This window comes from Danio rerio, chromosome 17 (genome assembly GCF_049306965.1).
Source record: "Danio rerio strain Tuebingen ecotype United States chromosome 17, GRCz12tu, whole genome shotgun sequence".
NCBI lineage: Eukaryota > Metazoa > Chordata > Actinopteri > Cypriniformes > Danionidae > Danio > Danio rerio.
In genome coordinates this window covers 50767501-50780672 of record NC_133192.1, presented here as the reverse complement: position 1 = coordinate 50780672, position 13172 = coordinate 50767501, and the positions used below count along the sequence as shown (strand labels likewise).

The following is a 13172-nucleotide window of genomic DNA, read 5'->3' as shown; positions in this document are numbered from 1 at the left end:
AATGTGGAGTTAGACACGTTTTATATCTCATCTTATGTTAATTTTTTTTAGCTAATCAACGTGGAAAATGGCTCTCATGAGTTAACATTCCTGTTGCATGTGGCCGCGCATAAGTCAGTAGTTTCCAGGTTGAGCTACATTTTTTGTTTTTGCAGTTTTGTTTTGGCGAATCCACCAGAGTCCACTGTCTATGATTTTTAGATCTCAGATTTCTCTCGCAAATGGCATTTATGCCTGCTCTTTTCACGTAAATCCACCAGAGGCTGCTGTGGACTGACTGACTGACTGACCGATCGATTGACTGCCCCACCCTCCTTCCCTAAACCCAACCAATAGTGTTTACAGAAGCATTGTTTTAACCAATTAATCAATTGCAACACTTTACTCAAATCCATATTTTATAAAACCAGAGAAATAAATAGTCTCTTATGTTTTTCAAGTAACTGTATTTACATACCAAGTCAATAACAGTGAACTAAACTTGAGTCAACATCTGCAGACATTTATTATCATGTCTAGCATACAGAATTTTTTTATCTATGTTTTTTTTTATTATAGACTGTTGAATATAAAGCACTATAAACTATAAAGTGTATGTGTGTAGATCTAATACAACATGCTGATTTCTCCATATGTCCGTTACATTTTAGTCTGATTCAAAGTGGACGGGAACATAAGGGTTTGCTCTATAAATGAACATGAAGAGGCACCATAAAAACAGACGCGCATGTGAAGGATCTGTCATAAAAGCCAGGGTCATAAAAAAAATATCAAATAAATCGGAGGCAGCGCATGGAAAAAGAAGCAGATTGAGGTAGTAAATACCTGCTCCTTCCCCCAAGATGCTCTTAATAGAGGTGGTGTAAAAACCTAATGCCGACTTCTGGCTTTTTGGTAAAGAGTTGGACACGCTCCATAACTCTGCCTCATTACATGCAGACTAAATAACAGCAAATAATCCACTACAGCGAGTCTGCGAAGAGAATCTGTGTGTGCATTAAGCTGTCTTGAAATGTTGCAGATTGTAATTTACTACACGTTTTGTTAGGAATGTCACAAATATGTGGCATTATCACACTAGCATATTAAAGAAGGGCAATTTCGCCAGATGATTAAAAAAAATGTGCTTCGATAATAATTAAGATATAACAAAAATAAAATCTAAATTTTAAGATAAAAAGTAATGCATAAGTGAAAATTCAGTCAAAGTTTGCACACTGTAAATTTCATAATCATGTCAATTTTGACAGTGCTTACAAGTTAGTGTGTTGTCTGATTATTTCAATCTTTTCAGCTTAGTCCCTTTGTTAATTAGGTGTCACCACAGCGGAATGAACCGCCAACTTATCCAGCATATGTTTTACACAGCGGATGCCCGTACAGCTGCAACCCATTACTGGGAAACACCCATACACACTCATTCACACAAATACTCTACTGACAATTTAGCTTATCCATCTTTTGACTTGTGGAGGAAACCAAAACAATCTCACGGTAATTCGTAACTTTTTGATTTAGAGGCTAATTCGATTGAATTCATACGATCTAATTTGTACAATTTAGTGCGACTTGCTCATCCCCCAATGACGGTTGGGTTTAGGGGTGGGGTTAGGTGCCACGCCTCCTTTTTAAAATCGTACGACTGAACTCGTACGAATTCGTGCAAATTAGCCACTAAACTGTCAAAACGTAAAATACTTACGTTTTCTCGTGAGATCAAGCTGGAGGAAACACACGCGAACACAGGGAGAACATGCAAACTCCACACAGAAATGCCAACTGACCAGCTGAGGCTCGAACCAGCGATCTTCTTGATGTGAGCGCCGCTATTATTTTAATGTTTTAATTTATCTTTTTGTCATAATTAGGACTTTTTCTACCTCATATTGAGTCATATATAACTTTTAGTGCTCAGAATTGTAACTTCCACCTCATTGTTTATCGCAAATTGTAACTTTTTTTGTCGTAATGAAGTCTTATTAAAAACCTTTCGTCTTGTAATAACTCACATAGTACGTACTTTTTATTCATTTCTTTTCATGTAATTAATGTAATTTATGAGGCATGTTTAATTATTTATTTATATGTTTATATTTATATTGGGGGGTGATGCGGTGGCGAAGTAGGTAGTGCTGTTGCCTCACAGCAAGTAGGTCGCTGGTCCGTGCCTCGGCTGGGTCAGTTGGCATTTCTGTTTGCATGTTCTCCCTGCGTTCGCATGGGTTTCCTCGGGGTGCTCCGGTTTCCCCCACAGTCCAAAGACATGCGGTGCAGGTGAATTGGGTAAGCTAAAATTGTCCATAGTGTATGTATGTTAATGAGAGTGTATGAGTTTCCCTGATGGCTTGCAGCAGGAAGGGCATCCGCTGCGTAAAAATTGGTGCTGGATAAGTTGGCAGTTTATTCCACTGTGGCAACCCCAGATAAATAAAGATACAAAGCCAAAAATAAATGAATGAATGAATGAATGAATGTTTATTTGGAGGGGAGAAATAGGTTGCCATATATTTTATAATATATTTTGCTGACATACAGTTGCTTTAACAATTTATTGTGTGATGTTTATATATATTTTTTTACATTTTCTTTCTCCATATCAAAGGACTTTTTTAGATGACCTAAAACATTAAATATAAACTATATTTAACTACAGTGGTAAAATTATTTGATAATTTACTATACTTTGCTAGTTAACTATACTATCATAAAAATAAAGATTGTGTAAACTACCAAATAATTTTACTACTCTCAGTTTATATTAGGCTATGTCTGTCCAAGAAATGTCTGCATTTTGTGTAGTTGTTTTTAGCATTGTTAGCTTAGTTTCTAACAGTGAATAAATGTTGGAAAGATTAAAATTTCTGTCAATGTTCACTTCATTTATTAAAGCATTAGATAATGATCATATATTTAAAGTAACTGTTTACGATTGTATTACGTGTCCTAAAGCACATCATGAAAATAAAGGCAACGTTATATAAAAAAAATTAGAGAGAAAAATAGAGAGAGAAAAGTAATAATGTACAGGGTCACAAAATTTCACATGTAATTTGTTGTATGCCTTTCGTTTCTAATCATTTCAGTTGTGTCAGCCTTCACAGGAACACCTCATCATGGGCCGACTGAACGTGTACTGACTTGTTTGTTGAGTGCTACACTAAGTTTTTACACGTACTGTATGTGCGGTTTTACAACACTTTCAACAACAGCCTTGAAAAATTATTGAGATAAGAACTGCAGAATAAGAATGTAGGTCAATACTTTCAAGAAATAACATGTATTTTTGATCTGTTTCCCAGTATTGCTGTTATTTAAATTCCAAAACTCAAATACATGATTTTATTTTGCACCTGCTACACATTTACAGTACAAGCACCAGAAGCTCTCGCCTGTGATCAACGGCGCCCTCGAGAGGCTTCATTTCCTTGACATTTATTCATTCGGCAGTAAAAAACATGGTCATATGTCTGATAATGTTTCTAAAAACAAGACACTGAATATGCTTTAAATGTGAGCTGAATTGTCAAGTTCACAATTCTAGAATTAATTAATTTATTAATTAATTAGTTTGTTTTTATTTATTTTTTTATTGTTATTTTTGTTTTTCTACCTTTACAGAAGATGCTAATTGAAATGCATTCTTTAAAAACTTTAAATGAAGCTCAATAATAGTTTATAACAATCTCTTATCATATAGGCTACCACAAATCAGATAAGGGCGGCATGGTGGCTCAGTAGTTAGCATTGTCTCCTATACAGTACATGCAGTATAGGTGAATTGGATTAACTAAATTGGCTGTTGTGCATTAGTGTTTCCCATTAATGGGTTGTCGCTGGAAAGTCATCCACTACATAAAACATATGCTGGAATAGTTGTTGGTTCATTCCGCTGTGGCGACCCCTGATAAATAAGGGACTAAGCCAAAGGAAAATGAATGAACGAAATCAGATAAGAATGTTAATATGCTTTTTCTTTTTTTTTTTTTTTTAAACATCTACTGTTTAAAAGAAAGACGTATTTGGTACACATCATTTACAATATTAATCATGAAAAACAACAGAAACAATAAGAAAAAAAAAGAACAGAAATCAAACAAAAATTTAAAAGAGATATCAATAGGTCATCTCATCTCATTCATTTCATTTTCTTTTTGGCTTAGTCCCTTTATTCATCTGGGGTCACCACAGCGGAATGAACCGCCATCTTATCTAGCATATATTTTTTCACAGAGGATGCCCTTCCAGCTGCAACCCATCACTGGGAAACCCATACACTCTTACATTCACACACATACACTACGGCCAACTTAGCTTAGGCAATTCACCTTTACCTCATGTCTTTGGATTTGTGGGCGAAACCGGAGCACCGGGTGGAAACACACGCAAACATGGGGAGAACATGCAAACTCCACACAGAAATGTCAACTGTCCCAGCCGGGGCTTGAACCAGCGACCTTTTTGCTGTGAGGCGATCGTGCTACCCACTGAACCACCTTGACGCCGTCATCTGATCTGAGGATAGATATATAATAGAAAAAGAAAATGAGATTGGGCAAAATAATATAACAGAAATTTATAGATTTAATAGATTATACGTATTAAAGGTCGTGCAAAAAGAATGTTAATATACTTTCAGAGTTATTTACACTGTTCTGATGTGTAATGATGAGGTAAAGTTGTTTTGTTATTCACACAATTAGACTTTCACCTTCTTAATATAAAAGAACTCAAATTCTAAATAGGCAAAATCGTATGATCACCCAATGACTATCAAAGCCCAACATTGTTCACAGTCAATTAAATAGTGTGGATGTTGTTTTGAAGTCATGCTGACATGCGATTTCAGACCCAATATTCAAAGTAGCAAATTAAACAATATAGAAACCATGTTGCTGTGCTCAAACTAGTGCACAATTATAATTAATCAGTATTGACCTTAGTAAATTCTGCTTTAGTATCTTATTGAACACCAAAGTCTGAATATAATACCAACTTTACCTCAAAGGAGTTGGACTATCCAACACAATTTAACGGCAATTCGTAACTTTTTGATTGAGTGGCTAATTCAAATTGATTCATACAATCAAATTCGTACAATTTAGTACGATTTGGTCATCCCCCAGTGGCGGTTAGGTTTAGGGGTGGGGTTAGGTGCCAAGCTTCCTTTCTAAAATCGTATAATTTCATACGACTAAACTCGTACGAGATACAACCTGAAAGAAACGATGGATGCAGTACTATACGTGTAGTCAAAATTAATATGCGATTGGGGAAAAAGCCTTAAAAAATATGTTTTTTTCCCAGTGGATTAAATTGCATGAATGAAGTGTTCACCTATAATAAACAATGTGCAATAACAAAAGGAAAAGTGTAAATTGTGATTTCACGTGGACTTAAAATACTCTGAACCAATTAAATGAAAACAAAAAAAAAAAATCCTTATTATTTGTATATGAGTTTGTACACAACAAGAGATGAGTAGACTTCAGAAAAAGATTGGAAATAATAGGGGGCAGGGACATTTTAGTCCATTTGAGGGGCCCGTCTGCCTGAGCAGCGGGATGTCGCATCAACTGAAACGCAAAGTGCAGACAATTACGGTCTTCCGAAAGCGGGAGGTATGAGCAAATGTAGCAAAGATGCAGAATTCAGACTCTCCTTCATGCTCGCGGGGGGTCACTGAGGGATTTCCCCTATTTAAACACACAGATATGGCCAGACTTGCACGACCTCCATGTCCTAATTAAAATCAGGCAGCTTATCCTTTAAAAAAAAAAAAAAAAGCATAAATATTAATGTGGCCCCAAAGTGTTGTTACATTGTGTCACTCTTGTTAGGTGCACAGATGAGCTAATAGAGTCATGTGGCTGCTTGTGGCTTGCTGAAAAGATTGCTTTAATCTCTCTGTTTTTTAGAAAGAAATCCCTCCCAGTGAATCAAGACACGGGGGAGGGTGAAGCCCAGGCCTTGTTCACCCGATCAATAGAACAGCAGGGGTGAAAGTACAGGCAAGAGGCCCCAACTGTCCCCCTCTGATGAGCCCAAACATATGCTTGTGATCATTTCAGTGAAATTTCATTTCATTTGAGTGCCATAAGGAAAAAATACAGTGTATCTTTTAGTCAACAATTCTGCCTTGTATGAATGACAGAGATGGATGTTTAGTTTTGTTTTAGCTAACAAGTGCTTGATAAGCGGTGGTGTAAAGTAACAAATTTCATATACTCAAATGACTGTAATTAAGTAGTTTTTCTCAAGAATTGTAATTTACTAAGTAGTATTAAAAATGTGTACTTTTATTTTCCCTTGAGTAGTGCAGTATCGGTACTTTTACTTCACTACTTTCCTTCAATCACTACTTCATTATTTCTTGTCTATGGGGATTGGCTGATTAGAAAAATCAGTCCTGCTATTCGTGTGCAATCAAATCACACATAAAAAGTAAATTGCATTATACTGAACAACCTCAACCTTTTTAACCGCATAAAAAAAGTTCAAGAGGATGTCCAAAATCTTTACACCCAATGACTGTTTATAGACTGGATATCACTGGTGAGAAAATGAAAGGCCAAGTGAACCATGCCTGAGCCCGATTCAGAGCACTCACACTTCTCAAATGATCCAGCAAACGGGCCTGGGCACAGTTCGGATGGAATAGTGTGAGCAGGTCCTAAATGGAGCAAATGAAGAATGGAAGGAAGAGCTGAATGAAGAAAAGGCCGAAAAAGGAATGGAAGGAAGAGCCAAACGAAGGAAGGAAGGACCAAACTAATGAAGGAAAGACCAAGTGAATGGAGGAAGGATTCAAGGAAGAACTGAACAAAGTAAGGAAGTAAGGAAGAAAGGAAGGAAGGAGGGAAGAAAGGAAGGAAGGAAGGAAGAAAGAAAGGGAAGTAAGTAAGAAAGGGAAGAATGAAGGAACAAACAGAAGAAGGAAGGGAAGGAACGGAAGTAAGTAAGAAGGGGAAGAAGGAAGGAAGGAAGAAAGGGACGTAAGTAAGAAAGGGAAGAATGAAGGAACAAACAAAAGTGGGAAGGAAGGAAGGAGGGAAGGAAGGATGGAAGGAAGGAAGGAAGGAAGGAAGGAAGGAAGGAAGGAAGGAAGGAAGGAAGGAAGGAAGGGAAGGAACGGAAGTAAGTAAGAAGGGGAAGAAGGAAGGAAGAAAGGAAGGAAGGAAGAACAAAGGAAGAAAGGATGGAAGGACAAAGGAAGGAAGGAAGGAAGGAAGGAAGGAAGGAAGGAAATGAAAAATGAAGGAAGGAAGGAAGGAAAGAATAAAGGAAGGAATCAACAGAAGAATGAAGGAAGAAAGGGAAGAACAAAAGAAAGGATGGGAAGAACATAGGAAGGAAAGAAAGAAAGGGAAGAATGAAGGAAGGAAGGGAAGAACGAAGGAACGAAGGAAGGAATCAACGCAAAAAGAAAGGAAGGAACTATCGAAAGAACGAAGGAAGGAACAAACGAATGAAGGAACAAATGAATATAGATTACTAAATGCACTACAGAATGTTACGTTTCCACATCCCTCCACAAACTGCATGCAAACACATTTTTTACAGCAAAACACTCACTACTCACTACTTTTGAGTACTTTATAAATTAAATAAATACTAGTATATCGGATCATTTATTAATGCCACTTTGTAATAAGTTGTAGTTCATTGTTAAAGCATTTGTTCACTCCAAAATCTCATTTTTAATTTATTTTCTCGATTTACTCATCCTCATGTTGCTCCAAACATTTTCCATTTTCAGAACACAAACAAAGGCATTTTTAATCAAATCAGAGAGATTTCTGTCTCTCTGATAAATGTTCAGATAAAAATTCTCCCAAAACTCTTGATGATTAAAAATCTTAAATAAAACTTTTATGTGATGATTAGATTTACTTAATGTGTTTTTACAAATAAACCATGGTTTTGCTGTACTAGATTTACGATGTTTTGTAGTAAATTAGAGGTTAAATCCCAATCAGTAGCCTGCACAGAAAAAACAAACATAATAAAATATTTTGATTTAATGAAAATTACAGTAAATAACACAACAGTGAAGTAGTAAAGAAGTAAAATAACTGTTTAATAAGAACGTTTTAAATGTTATTTTTTTATTACTGCAAAACCTAAATATCAGCATCATTAATAAATCAGTTTTGGTTTGATTAAAGTACAATTGTAGAAACCATTTGTTTATTTGTTTATGTTTTTAGACTGATCACAATTTGTAACTGTAAATTCTTGTTTGAAATATTATTGCGTGCTGCACCTTTTATTTAATGTCGTTTAGCAAAATAAAAGTATCAATTTTATTTTTATAAAAAAGACTGGATAACATTTTCATCCAGTTGAACATTAATATTGATAATGAGTATTTGACAAACATAACGAAACAGCACCCTCTATTGGCTACAGTGCAGATCCCGGCCTGTGACGGATAAATGCCACATTGAACGTGCCATGTGGAAATTTACGATAGAGCTTGTTTACGGAAATTGTTTTTATATACTACACAGGAAGTTAAAAAATAATAATGATTGACACACTGTATCTGTAAATCCATCAAATCAGCTGGTTTTATGCCGTAAGCAGCTAAAACAAATAAATCAATTTGTTTTTTTAGGTTTTTTGGATGTGCATAACATATTATTTTGATGACTTTAACCCTTTAACTGCCCCACTTAAAAAAAAAAAAAATGTTTAAATTGCTTTTCGGTTTATAGTAAAAGTACCAGAATTAATACATATGAAAAATCTGAAAATATGAAGTGTAAGATCAATTTATTAAAAAAAAAAATACTTAAAATAAAACATTTTTAAAATACTAAATCTTTATTCTTCCTTATTCTTCATCTTTATTTGTTGAAGTATGCCAGAAAATGTTTTAGATTCTCATTTAACATGTTTTCAATAAAACCAAAATCAAGTGGTAGTGCATTACAGGATTATGTTTGTTTGATTGATTGATTGATTGATTGATTGATTTATTTATTTATTTATTTATTTATTTATTTATTTATTTATTTATTTATTTATTTTTGTAAACCAACAATGGTTTGTGTGTAAGCCATTACTTACAACAGTCATTCTTTAAATGACTTTAAGTCATTATTTAAAACAGTCAAAACATAGTCAACCAAAAAAAAAAAAAAAAAAAAACACATTACATAACATTACAACCTTTTGGTAGAGGTCAAAGTGTTAAAGCTCATGCTTCAAAACATTAATGGACGTACATCTTGGTATATTTAAACTATATTATGTACTTTATTTAAAAAATGTAGAATGATATTTCATTGCATGTGTAACACAAAACAAAGGTCCACAACTTGGTCTGACGCTTGACATTCATTAAACATTCGGTTTCAAAACAATTAAATTCTTTTGTTATAGTTTTTGCCAAAAATATGTCAGATCGACCTAAATATGTGCCCTTTATGTTGCACAAGGCTTAATTTCTTGAATAATAATAATAATTTAAAAAAACATATGAATAAATTAAACAATTCAACCACATGCAATTATACAATAAAACCAGGACCAAAATGTTCAGAAAAACATCCTGGTCATTGCACAAGACTCTGTTTTTAGAATTAGAACTTTGTTTATTTTAGAATAATTTTATATATAAAATTTTATGTAAAAATGGTAAAAATCAATTAAACTCTGACACCATTTGTGATAAACGAATCAAATCAACACTAAAAATTGTCTAAATCTTATTCTCTGACGCACAAGCTTTGTTTTTTTTTTACAGTTATACCTTTGTTGATTTTATATATAACGAATCCATATTGTGATTAAGTGGAATACACTGTGAACACTTAATTAAATAAAGAAGAACACTTAGACAATTTTAGAGTCTAAATATAGAGCAACTACAGTTGTATCCTACTGTATGACCTAAAATGGTATTTAAACTCACATTGGTACACGTAGCATTTAACACTGAGTATAGCACATATCCTGTACCTGAGGAGGTGATCCTTAACTGTCACAGTAGTTTATGCTGTTCTGCTGCAGCTTTGCAGAATTAGAAACTGTTTCTATAATTATTTTGGGCCTTGCCATCGCAGATGGTTAGGACAAAAGCCCCTTCACATTGAAAAGATACGTTTAATTGTGTAATTTAAATAAGATAATCAATCTGTCCTAATTAGTTAACATACTTCACTCAGTAAGTACAGTATACATCCCAGATAGCATATGAATGTGGGCCACTTTAGGCAGATATGCGACACTGGTGGTCTTCCTTTGGCCCAGACATAAATGTCAGCCTGAAGTGGCCCATCTGTAAAAGGGGGCCAAAGATTTAAATTCATACCAGGGCCATTTAAGGCAAAAAATTTGGCACTTATGGTAAAAATGTAACCTGAATGTGAGCCTAATGTGGCCCATGTGGAAAATGGTCAATTAGGCCCAAATGACAGAGGAAAAATGTGGGCCACAGTTGGCAAAAATGTGCCATAGTCATAGTCTAAACCCAAAGTGTCTCACATGTGTAGATGCAAATGGGGCCCAGTTATCTTAAGACATATGTAAGCCACTTTTGGCAAATATTCGCTACAGTAAACTCTGGTTAATGCAGCCTGTGAGCCTAATGTGGCCCAGAGAAAATATGGCAAATGTGGCCCAGTTATTTTAAAACATATGTGGGCCACTTTTGGCAAATATTCAGCTCAGTAAGCTATGGCTAATGTGAATTTGAGTCTATAGTGGTCCAGAGAAGATATGGCAAATGTGGCCCAGTTATTCTAAACCAAATGTGGGGTATCTTTTGGCAAATATTCGGCACAGTAATCTCTAGCTAATGTGGCTTTGAGCCTAAATTGGCCCAGTGAAGATGTGGCAAAATGTGGCCCAGTTACCTCAAAACATATGTGGACCACTTTGGTGAATATTTGGCACAGCAAACTCTGGCTAATGTGGTTTTGGGCCTATAGTGGCCCAGAGAAGATATGGCAAATGTGGCCCAGTTATCCTAAAACAAATGTGGGACACTTTTGGCAAATATTCGGCACAGTAAGTTTTGGCTAATGTGGCTTTGAGTCTAAAGTGGCCCAGAGAAGATATGGAAAATGTGGTCCAGTTACCTTAAAACATATGTGGACCACTTGTGGCAAATATCCAGCACAGTAAACTCTGGCTAATTTGGCTGTTAGCCTATAGTGGCCTAGATAAGATATGGCAATTGTAGCCCAGTTATCTAAAACATATGTGGGCCACTTTTGGCAAATATTCGGCACAGTAAGCTCTGGCTAATGTAGATTTAAGCCTATAGTGGCCCAGAGAAGATATGGCAAATGTGGCCCAGTTATCCTAAAACAAATGTGGGACACTTTTGGCAAATATTCAGCACAGTAAGCTCTGGCTAATGTGGCTTTGAGGCTAAAGTGGCCCAGAGAAGATATGGCAAATGTGGCCCAGTTATCTTTAAACATATTTGGACCACTTTTGGCAAATATTCGGCACAGTAAGCTCTTGCTAATGTAGATTTAAGCCTATAGTGGCCCAGAGAAGATATGGCAAATGTGGCCCAGTTATCCTAAAACAAATGTGGGACACTTTTGGCAAATATTCAGCACAGTAAGCTCTGGCTAATGTGGCTTTGAGGCTAAAGTGGCCCAGAGAATAAATGGCAAATGTGGCCCAGTTATCTTTAAACATATTTGGACCACTTTTGGCAAATATTCGGCACAGTAAGCTCTGGCTAATGTAGATTTAAGCCTATAGTGGCCCAGAGAAGATATGGCAAATGTGGCCCAGTTATCCTAAAACAAATGTGGGACACTTTTGGCAAATATTCAGCACAATAAGCTCTGGCTAATGTGGCTTTGAGGCTAAAGTGGCCCAGAGAATATATGGCAAATGTGGCCCAGTTATCTTTAAACATATTTGGACCACTTTTGGCAAATATTCGGCACAGTAAGCTCTGGCTAATGTAGATTTAAGCCTATAGTGGCCCAGAGAAGATATGGCAAATGTGGCCCAGTTATCCTAAAACAAATGTGGGACACTTTTGGCAAATATTCAGCACAGTAAGCTCTGGCTAATGTGGCTTTGAGGCTAAAGTGGCCCAGAGAAGATATGGCAAATGTGGCCCAGTTATCTTTAAACATATTTGGACCACTTTTGGCAAATTTTCGGCACAGTAAGCTCTGGCTAATGTGGCTGTTAGCCTATAGTGGCCCAGATGCTATATGGCAAAAATGGGCGAGTATCTCTGGCTAAAGATGGAGTGAGCTCAAAGCAGCTGTGGTAAGATGTGGCAAGTATTGTATTGTTATCCTAAAACATATGATACGTAGGTCACTTTTGGTAAAGATAAAGTACAGTGATCATTAGATATTTATAGGGGTCAAACCATAGCTCTTTGACATGGCAGATATGGGTAAAAATATAGCTAATTTGTGGCCCAAAAAAGAACAGGCAACCCTAGATCATTCCATTCAGTATGTGGTACGCATGTAAGTGTCTGGTGTGGGCCGGATTTGAGCAACATGAGTTTTGCTAGCTGGGATAGATTCGAGCATTTTAGCAAAATATTTATCATCTTTTCCTATCACCATGATAGTACAAAATAAACAAGACATAAGTTCGTTTGATGGTTCCAATAGCATAAAAATATGCCTTTGTCTTTTTATTGCCACAACCATTTAAAATGGATCAATAAAACAATTTGATTGAAACTAAAATTCAGCCATGACGATTACAATCACAAAAACAGACTCACAAGGACCATTAAAATCCACTTCATAGTTTTGATAGTCAGCGAACAGTTGAACACAAAACAACTAAAACACTTATAATTGTTCAAACATCAAACGTTGTTAGTGTGCTTCAGTCTTTACAGTATGTAAAACTATTATTACTCTTAATTGTGATTACAGCTGTTATAAAAAATACATTCACAAACAGGTGACCACACTGAGGTGATAATATGTGAACACATGAATGTGTGACATCCATCTTGACAGCTTCAAATATCTCATTTGATTTTCTAAAATATAAATATCACATTCAAATCACGACATACTGCTTGACATCGGCAGTTACAGCACCCCAGTACTGTAATCTTTGAAAAAATTGTGCTCGTGCATAAACACTAGAATTGCATTACTGACATTACTGATACATACCACATATAAACATGTGATGCATATAAACTTAAAATCAAG

The 13172-nt window shown here is 35.7% G+C and overlaps 1 protein-coding gene across 11 annotated transcripts in view; it reads right to left on the bottom strand.

Annotated features, from left to right (window-relative positions):
* Window positions 1-12594: 12594 nt before the first annotated feature.
* The window catches only part of aspg (asparaginase homolog (S. cerevisiae)), a 37424-nt gene continuing 36846 nt past the window's right edge, over window positions 12595-13172 (bottom strand). For 10 of the 11 annotated variants that reach the window (XR_012392613.1, XR_012392612.1, XM_073926843.1 and 7 more), the window contains one exon: window positions 12595-13172. This exon is cut by the window's right edge and continues 158 nt beyond it. The gene's annotated coding sequence lies outside the window, so the exon portion shown is untranslated. 11 annotated transcript variants of the gene reach the window in all.